Raw genomic sequence first — 8,524 nt, forward strand, 5'->3', positions numbered from 1 at the left:
TCAGGGGGAGCCCCCGACAGGAAAAGACACGTGGTTCCTGGATCTCCATGTGGGTGCTTCTCTAAGCCAGCGGCTCTGCTGGGTTCTGGGAGCAGTGGCTGGTGCCGGTGGTTGGGGGGAGGGCCCCCTGCGGAGAAAGGATCCAGGGCTCGCCTTTGAACTGGAAAAGTGAGCGTTTTAATTTTGTCTGAAGAGAGCCCCTGAATGGACGGAGTGTGGGCACATTTGCCAAAGCCAAGTGGAAGAATTTGGAAAACAGGATGTAAATATGACCTTTCCACCTGCAAGGTGAGGCCCAGGACAGCGTTCCAGATAAACTAACGATGCTTCCCGGGCCACCCCGCTCCTCCGGTGGGTCAAACACACCCCCAAGGTCCCCGCCGCAGCCCCAGGCTTTCCTGCCTCCTCCCACGCTTGGCAAAACAACAGGCATTAACGCTCGGGGTGCATCGGCAGCAACTGCAAACCCAGCTGCCGCAGCGGGGCCGGGGGCGGGGGCGCAGCAGTGGGTCCTTCATTTACTGCAGCAGAGTGCCCTCAGCCCAGGGGCAGGGTGTGTGTGTGTGTGTGTGTGTGTGTGGGTGTGGGTGTGTGTGCGCGAGCGTGTGCGTGTGCGCCTTTTCAAGCCCGGCAGAGACCAGAGGATGAGAGAGGGGGCCGTGGGTGGGGAAACCAACTTCAATCACAGCACATTCTCAAGTGCTTCGAGCCAGGGAGACCCCCAGGAAGGAGCCCAGGTGGTTCTCAAGGGGAGCAGAGAGGTGAGGAAACCCAGAGCATCTTCAGTGGGTCCCCCGTTACCAGCCAAAACCAACAGACGTGCCCCCACATCCGAGGGATGGCAGAAACACGCCATCTCTCCAGCGTGCGTGCTCCTGTCCACTCCATGCTCATCTCTCAGGGCTTAGCTTGAATTCCACCTCCAGGAAGCCTTCCCTGACTGCCCCAGCTCACAGGGTGCCTTCCTCTGAACCCGGGCAGTGCCCGCCCAGGGTACAATCCACCGGGAACTGCCCTTGCCCTGTCAGACATTCAATGCATGCACATCCCTCCCCTGAGGCCGTGCCTCCCTCCTGCCCCAAGCCACTCCCTGTGGGCATTACTGAACCAGTCTGTACAAACTACACAACAGAGACGAAAGCCTGCTAACTAAGAAGCATCCAGGTAACTCGACGAGAGAAAGGGGTGCTGGCATGGGAAGATGTTCCAGAGCAGCCAATAAAACGACAAGGGAGGCAGAGGAGCCCCCGGGGACGCCCAGCGTGGCTGCAGCGACGCTGACGGCCCAGCTCAGGTGTGCGGGCTGCAGCCGGAACCGTGCCTTTACTTTGTCACAAAGCTGGATGGCTTAACAGCAGGCATGCATTTATTCTATTTAAAAAACTCTTTAATGTAGATTACAATGAATATATGTTCATTAATAACGTGAGGAGCATAAGGTAGACCATCACCTACAAGAGCTTTCTGCAGGCACAGTCCTTTTTCTGTTCTGGCGCAGAGTATGCTTTCCACAACAGTGTGTCTCAAACATTGCTGAGCACCAGAGTTCTACAGCAGGTCTGGAGGGGGCCTGAGGACCTGACTTCCCAACCAGCCCCCAGGGATGCTGAAGCTGCTGGTCTGCGGAGGACCACTGCTCCAGCTGATGCTTGGCCGGTTGCTGTTGTCCTTCCTTAGTCACTAGGTCTTCCCAGAGAAGGGATCTTCCCAAGCCAGGGATCGAACCTGGGTCTCCTGCATCTCCTGCGTGGCAGGTGGACTCTTCGCCTCTGAGCCACCCGGGAAGCCCATGCTTGTGGATGGTATGTGGAACTAAATACTGCAAATAGTGGTAATAATAGTCTCCAGGGACCCAGGGCCCGCACAGAGGCCCAGCTGCCAGACAGAACCGGCCTGGGAGTGCCCCCAGGGGCCACCTCTGCCATTACGGCTGCCTGCAGAGACCACGCACCTGGTCGGGTAGAATCAAGACACAGGTGACAGTCAGGGAACCATGTGGTCCCAGTGTGGGGGTAGAATCAAGACGCAGGTGACAGTCAGGGAACCATGTGGTCCCAGTGTGGGGTCTGCCCGCTTCTCAGCCACGAGGTAAGCCTGTGGCCAAGCCCGGACGTGACCACCAGCAGGAGCTGCCCCGGGGTAGACCCGGCTGGGAAGAAAGGTTCTTGCTAGCACACAGCAGCGTATGGACTGGACGTTATTATTGCCGTTTTGTGAATGGAGAGCCTGGGGTCCAGAGAGGCTAAGCAACTCCACTGAAGACACAGTTCCAGTCAGCCCCGAAGGCTGCGCTCCTGCCTACCGGGCCACACTGTCCACCTGTCCTCGTGGCTGGGGGGCGTGGCAGGCCAGGCTGCAGCTCCGAGAGCCTGGCTTGAGCTGAGCCACTGCCCAGGCCCCTGATCAGCCCCACTTGGGCCTCCGGGCTGGTCCAGCCCTCTCTCACCTCTGCCATCTGGGAAAGCTGAGCCTGGCGCCTGCCCGCCTCTCACTCTCCTGGCCCAGGCTGCTACTGCTTTCCTCTGGCTGAATGCTGCAGTCTCCTCCCAAGCCTCCCTGCCTCCAGCCTCACCCCCTCCTGGGAATCCTCCACACTGCGCCCCTGAGAGCCAGATCTGCCTGGGGTCCTCCCAAGGCTCTTCCCACCTGTGGTTCCTGGAGACCTTGGAGAAAGCCCACCCACAGAGCTGGGCTCACAAGCCTTGCCTGATCTGACCTCCCACCTGCTCCCCACTTCCAATCCCAGGGCTCTCACCAGGACTGTTTATTTAATCCTCCAAGGCTCCCAGGGAATTAGGGGCCACAGTCCCCACTTCACAACGGGGGCGCAGCAGCACTGGGCCTGGAACTCACGCCTCGGTCTGAGTTCGGGGCTCTTGCTCACCCTCTGCCCAGGGCAGGCTGGCCCATCCACCTGGGTTTCCTCCTGCAGTCCCTCCATCCCCACCTCCACCCTCGGACTCCCCCAGGAAGCGGGTGGGGGAGGTTCGCCACCGTGAGCCTCTGTGGGGAGGGGACCTGATTCCAAAAGGAACAAAGAGCTTTGCAAAGACAAACAGGCGCAAGCTGGGCACCCAGGAGCCTTTCTGCTACACAGTGCAAGGAGAGAAGCTGGCAACCCGAAGATGCTGGGCTTGTCAAATCCCCTCTGGAGCAAATCCAAAGGGACTGAGATACAGCAAAGAAAGCCAGTGCCGAGGAGGGCAGCAGAGCCAGGCGGAGAAGCCCAGCCGCGTGGCCTCAGCGGGGCCGACCCTGGACTAGGCTCCGGGCACCAGTGACGCGGCCGGGACTCTCAGTTACCCCCCATGTGCTGGGGTGGGGGTGGAGGCAGGAGCACCCCCTTTTTTGCACATGACGAGTCCGAGTGATTTGCCCAGAGCAGCCTGGAATCCACTCTCTCTGCCATGGGAATTGCCTTTTCCCTGATGCACAGATGTGGACCTGCTGCTCCAGGGACAGAGACAGGCTGGGGGCTGCCGTGGAGGACTGGACAAGGGCCGGCTGCCACTCTGCCTTGCCTCCCGCCTGGCAAGCCTCAAGTCAGAGATGATTTACTGAGATGTAATGAAGCTCTCCTGCAGCCCCATCTGCCCCCTCTCCCGCTGTAATCACTCCTCTGGGCTCCCGCTGCCATCACTCCGTAGAGCCAGCCCGTGTGGCTGGAGCCCAGAGGCTTGTCTGCAGGAATGAGTCCCAGGGCTCTGTAGCCTCCCGGCCGGACACACCACCTGGCTTGCCCAGAATCAGCGCCGGGAGTCGGTGACTTTGAACCAGCCCCCAGACATACAAGACTGGGGTCCTCACTTGAGAGGGAAGTGGCGTTGGTGGGATTGGCCCCAGGCCAGCCCTGAGATTTCAAAACCCCACTGAACTCCTCTAAGACTTCGACTCCTCCCAGCCAGCCTTACCTGCTCCATTTGGGGCTGCGATGAACAGACTTGCAATGGCCCACGGGGGACGTGACGTGATTCACCCCATCATTTCACAGATGGGAAACCAAGGTCTGGAGAGAGAGCGACTTGTCCAAGGTCGCCCAGAAAGGTGGACAGAACTGGGCAGAGAAACCCCGGCTCCTCCAGCTGTGGCTGTCTTTCCCCGCCCAGTGCCCTCATCCACTTTGTCGTGCTGACGTATCGTGGTGTCTGGGGGCTCAAAGCCTTGGAGGCTGGACGGGAGCTCTGGGGTGGGCATGTTCTCCCCTCCCCACGCTAGAGAGGCGAAGATGGAGCAACGGCAATCCTTCTGTGGGCAAGAGCCTGGAGCAGAGCATCCGCTTGCTCCAGGAAGGCCGGCAGGGCTCCCCGGAGCTCCCCACCCCTACTCTTGTGCATCCTGGGAGCTCCGAGGCTGGGAGAGCCTGGAGGTCCTTTTTGGAGCCCAAACCCTTCAGGAAACCATTTCCAAGCTTTCCCAGTGAATCCCCGGGATTCAGCCCCTTTGGAAATGCAGTCCACGGGGAGACAGAAGCTCTGCAGGGTCCAGGGCATGGGGATTACTTTGTCTTTTTCTTCTTGTTCTCCAGGTGCCTAGCCGGCCGCTGCCACATAAAAGAAAGGATGAAGAAAACCCCACACTGCCTGAGCCCCAGCTTCAGGAGCAGGACGCATGTTTCAGAAGCCCCTAGCACACAAGCTCTTTAGAAAGCTAGTGGTCAGCATGCATGAGGTTAAACAAACTCTACCAGCACAGGAGGTACTCACACCCACCTGTTTAGATAAGAAGAGCCCTGGTCACCGAGACCCAATGCCCCCCGAGGAGGAGGAGGAGGGTGGGAAGATGGGCACGTGCGTTTTCCTGGCAAGCCCGAACTTTGGGGGGTTGGAAGTCCTCAGTGCTCCTGGAAGCCATCCTTCCCCAAAAGCCTGGCCTGGCCTGGTTGGAGAGCGTTGGGGGGGGTCCCTCCTTGTCTCCCATGCCAGCTTCTTGCAGGCATGCGAGGGGGCATGCTGGGGCTACGGCCTCCAGGATGCTCCCTCATTTTCCAGATGGGTCCTTGAACTTGACCCTCAAGATCCTAGTCTCAGAGCTGCGGGGGGCTGCCCACTGGCAGGATTCCTCATGCCCAGGTGGCCCTTGGCCTTGGGAGTATGGGACGTGGAGTGAGTTGAAACAACAGAGCTGGGAGGGTGGGCAGGATTTTTAGTGTTCGCAGCGTCTTTCCATCCCCGACTGGAGAAACCAAATACCAGACTGGTCTCCCCTCCCCCACTTCAACTGAGATTTCGGACAGACAAAGGTGGGAGTGAGGCAGGCAGCAGGCGGGTGCGTCTGAGGCCAGCTCTACCCCTTACTGGCTGTGTGACCTTGGGGCAGTGGCTGAACTTCCCTGAGCCTCGGTTTCCTTATCTGTCAAGGAGGGCCAATGCCCCTCTTCTCCTGGGTGTTGAGTGCCTTGAATGGGTGACACCGCACGTCTGGCCCCAGCAGGGTGTCTCGCAGGAGGCGGATCTAGGTAAACAAAGGGCTCAGCCCCTGGCGGCAGAGAGCAGGGCCCAGGCTCCCCTGGGAAAGTTTCCCTCTCCAGCATCCCTCATCCCCCCGCCAGGAGGGAGACGAGGCATTCCTTGGCACCGTGGGTGCCCCCGCCTGTTCCTCAGGCCCTCGCTGCCCACCTCCGGTTCTGTCCACAACCTCCTCGACAGGCGCGTACTTTGAGGGCAGCCAGGGATGGGACGGGTGTCAGCGGCCCTGCAGCTGCCCGGGACAGGAGCCTGGCGCAAGGCAGCCCGGGGCAGGCTGCGGTGGGCACTCCAGACCAAGTAGGCACTGCGCCTGGGCTTCCCCGCCTGCCTCCTCTGCCCACGCGCCCCGTGACCCGCGCGCCCGCTCGGCCCTTACCTTGAACCATGGGAACGGCGCGGCCCCGGCTGGCCGAGGACTTGGGCGCACGTGACGGGGCGGTCCGGCGTCCGTCCCAGGCCAGGCGCAGCTAGTAGCGGCCGCTCATGCCCAGGCCACGGCTGCGGCGCCTGCTGGGGCCCGGCGGGCGAGGCGGGCGCGGGAGAGGCCCCGGAGGACCGCGGCAAGCGGCTGCGTGCCCAGGCGGCAGCCCCTCGCCAGCGCCGGCTGCGCCGCGGCTCCGGACGCCAGGCTGGCTCCCGGCGAGCCGCACGCGCGCTGCTCCGGCCGCGTCCCGGGCGCGGGGCGCGCGCGCAGGCGGGGAGGGCGCGCGCCCGAGCCGGGCGAGAAGCGCGCCGCCGGCCCCGCGCGCGGCGTCGTCGGGGGCTGCGGGGAGCGGCCTGGGAGCTGTCCCTGGTGCTGACGGCGGGTGCGCTCCGGGCCGGGGGTTCGCGACCTCCCGCCGGCCTGGGGGTGACCCCACACTCTGGCCGCGCTTTGCGGGGCTCGCTGGCTCTTCGCCTGCTTTCCTTGCGCTCCCCGTTTCCACCGCGCTGAGATTCGGACCGGGACCGAAGTTGCTTGTTTACCAAGAGTGCAACCTTGGGGCAAGTCCCTTACTGGGGTGCCCCTCTGGCTCTTATCTTCAGAATGGGACTGGGAGCAGTGCCTAGAAGGTCGGTCTGAGAATGAAATTCAACCTCGTCCAGGTGCCTGGCGCACAATGAGTGCGTAGTAAATGCTTGCCTTTATCACAATTCCTCCCCCTTCCCCCCACCCCCATTTTCTTGGTTAGCAGGCACAGAGCAAGTCAGAGAAGGGGGCAGTGCTGGTCCTGAACTGGGCTGGCCGGTGCTGGGGGCCTGATAGCTGTCTTTGCACCTCTCAGAGCATTCATAGGGGAAGGGAGTGGACTTCTTCCTCGGGACCTCAAAACACAGACTCAGGACCAACAGTCAGAAGTTAAAGTGGGGCAGCTTTGGGCTGGGTACCAGAGAAAACTTTCAGATGGAAGGTTCTTGACCTGAACGGAATATTCTGTGACCTCTGTCCCCATGGACACTCCAGAGGAGGCTGCAACCACAGAGACCCTGAACTGAGAAAGTTCTGGAATTTAAAAGGCTTTGAGTTAGAATGTATAAGCACGGAAAACCATGCCAGGCTCATTGAAAGCACTGTTTGCGTGCTTGCTTTATTGACTCTTGCGTGTGTTCTAAGTCGCTCAGTCGTGTCCGACTCCCTGCGACCCCATGGACTGTAGCCCACCAGGCTCCTCTGTCCATGGGATTCTACAGGCCAGCATGCTGGAGTGGGTTGCCATTCCCTTCTGCAGGGGATCTTCCTGACCCAGGGATCAAACCCACACATCTTATGTCTCCTGCATTGGCAGAGGGTTCTTTACCACTAGCACCGCCTGGGAAGCCCTTATTGACCCTCAGAGAGAGAGAGAGAGTGCAAGTCGCTCAGTCGTGTCCGACTCTGCAACCCCATGGACTATACAAGTCCATGGAATTCTCCAGAATACTGGAGTGGGTAGCCATGCCCTCCTCCAGGTGGGTCTTCTCAACCCAGGTCTCCCTCATTGCAGGCAGATTCTTCACAGCTGAGCTACCAGGGAAGCCCCTTATTGACCCTAATGTTCTCTATAAGAAGCTCTACGCTGGTAGGAAGAACATGTAACTTCAGCCCATTCTCGAGATGAGAATACTGAAAACAGACAGGAGAGGTAAAGCGACCTCCAGGGAGTCCACTCCCACCTTACAAATGGGCTGAGGACAGAAGGGTATGCAGCTTGCTTGGAGCCAGACAGGGCCGAGAGGAGAGTGCTTACAAACCAAGCGTCAGACTCCACTGCAGCCCGCCCCTGCCGCTCTGGCAGGGGTGCCTGTCTGATCTTCCAGAGTTATTCAAGCAATTTTGACTCTGGAGTGCTTCCTTATAACAAACCAGGCAAGTAGCTCGTTCCTCTTAACTAACGAGAAGAGCTGGAGCCTGCCCTGCGAGTATCTCTGTCCCTTCCAAGCAGGGTAATTAAGTGTCACCTGCCTCATTTCCCAGGGGACCAGTGGCTGTGCTTAATCCATTCATTGACTGTGAGCTGTGCCTGCATCCACCAGGCACTTATCTCGTGACAAACATCGTTATGCTCTAGACAAAAGGCTACACACTTGTCCTGAATTGCTGCATTTACTCCTCTCAACAGCCCAGCGAGATGGATACTGTTGGTGCCTAAGTTTGCAGCTGAAGATCGAGGCTTTTAAAAGCAGCAGGCTAGAGTTGGGTTGGACCAGTTGTCAAGCATGGGCTCCTAACAGTCTCCTTCCAGATTTTCCACGTTGTCCCCAAACTAGGAAAATAGGTGGAAATATGAATAGAAATTCCATATAAGGAGTTAGAGAAAGAGACAGAAAGAGGAAACCGGGAGAGAGATGCAAAGTAGCCAGCCATTCAGCGCCCTAGCAGTCGGCATAGGAATCCTTTAAATCAACATTTCCAGTCAAAATCCTCATTTTGACTGCTGAGCAACTTTTTCTTTCTTTTTTTTTTTTTTCAAGATTTCTTGGATCCTAGCAACTGTGTGCCAGGAATTTTAAAAGGAGCGTCAGTGCCAAACCCTCCTTACCAACCCGTTCGCAGGCCCTTCCACTTCTCCGCAGGCCTGCTTTTCATTCACTGTACGGAA

At 59.2% G+C, this 8,524-nt stretch overlaps 1 protein-coding gene across 1 annotated transcript in view; it reads right to left on the minus strand.

Moving 5' to 3' along the window:
• Window positions 1–6,108, minus strand: part of FAM163B (family with sequence similarity 163 member B) — a 29,534-nt gene extending 23,426 nt beyond the window's left edge. The window contains exon 1 of the mRNA XM_027556821.1: window positions 5,842–6,108. The gene's annotated coding sequence lies outside the window, so the exon portion shown is untranslated. The remainder of the gene's footprint in view (window positions 1–5,841) is intronic.
• Between the last annotated feature and the right edge of the window lie 2,416 nt (window positions 6,109–8,524).

The sequence above is a fragment of the Bos indicus x Bos taurus genome, chromosome 11, assembly GCF_003369695.1.
Source record: "Bos indicus x Bos taurus breed Angus x Brahman F1 hybrid chromosome 11, Bos_hybrid_MaternalHap_v2.0, whole genome shotgun sequence".
NCBI lineage: Eukaryota > Metazoa > Chordata > Mammalia > Artiodactyla > Bovidae > Bos > Bos indicus x Bos taurus.